Consider the following 1,152-nt stretch of genomic DNA (forward strand, 5'->3'; position numbering starts at 1 on the left):
AAGTGATGCTGTTTCTGCCCTTTCGTGGTGCCTGGAGGCTGTGGGGACTTGGATGGGGGACAACAAGCTATGACTGAACCCTGGCAAGACTAAACGGCTTTGGAATCAAGGGGCCCTGAGATCCGGGACTTTGTCGTCATTAATTCTGGATGGGGTGGAATATCTTGCCCTCCAGAATGAAATCAGCTCCAACCCTCCTGGTCTTCCATAACAGCTTAAAGACCTGGCTCTGTCAGTTAGCTTGGGCTGCAATAGGGGAGCATCATAGCTGATGTAGTTGATAGATTAAAACAGATCCTACCTTCCCTCCCATCCTGCTCCCGCTCTCCCCATCTTTTAATTGGGCCACAGTATTTGACTTTTGTATTCTTATTTATGTTTTTAGTTTATATAGCATTTTTCTTTTATGATTTTAAGCCTCCCAGAGTTACCTTGAGGTAAGATGGGCAGCCAATAAATTTAACAAATAAATAAACAGAGCGAGATGTGGAGGTAGAATGACCAATACCTAGTGCTAATTGGAGACAATTTTATCCAACTGATTTGAAACAACCAGTTTTCACAAATTTGTCAAGCCTACTTAAAAGTATTTTTCACTTAATAGCTCCCAATAAATACTTCTCAACTAACTTCTCTATTGAGATGAATGGGAGGTCTGATATATTCATGCATATCCGTATTAGGTTGTTTTGGAAACAGTACCAGAGTTGGGATGGCAGTGGTGTTTTTACTTTTTTACTTGATTTTTACTTTTTTTTATTTATTTATTTTATATTTATAATTTAATTTGTACCCCGCCCTTCTCCTCACCGGACTCAGGGCGGCTAACAGCCTTATAAAACCACAGTACAATAAATATCCATATTAAAACCAAATTAAAAGAAAATATTTGAAAAGGCCAATCGTTAAAATTACCCTTAAAATTACCCTTAAAAACCCCACTAAAATTCCCCAGGCCAGACCCGCTTGTTGAAAAAGCCATGTCTTTAGGGTGCGGCGGAAGGAGGGGAGATCCGGGATCACCCGGATCTCTGGGGGTAGTTCGTTCCAGAGGGTGGGGGCTCCCACCGAGAAGGCCCTCCCCCTGGGGGTCGCCAGCCGGCACTGTCTGGCTGACGGCACCCTGAGGAGACCCACTCTGTGGGAGCGTAC

The sequence above is a fragment of the Protobothrops mucrosquamatus genome, unplaced genomic scaffold (assembly GCF_001527695.2).
Source record: "Protobothrops mucrosquamatus isolate PMUCROS unplaced genomic scaffold, P.Mucros_1.0 scaffold1795, whole genome shotgun sequence".
Lineage (NCBI taxonomy): Eukaryota > Metazoa > Chordata > Lepidosauria > Squamata > Viperidae > Protobothrops > Protobothrops mucrosquamatus.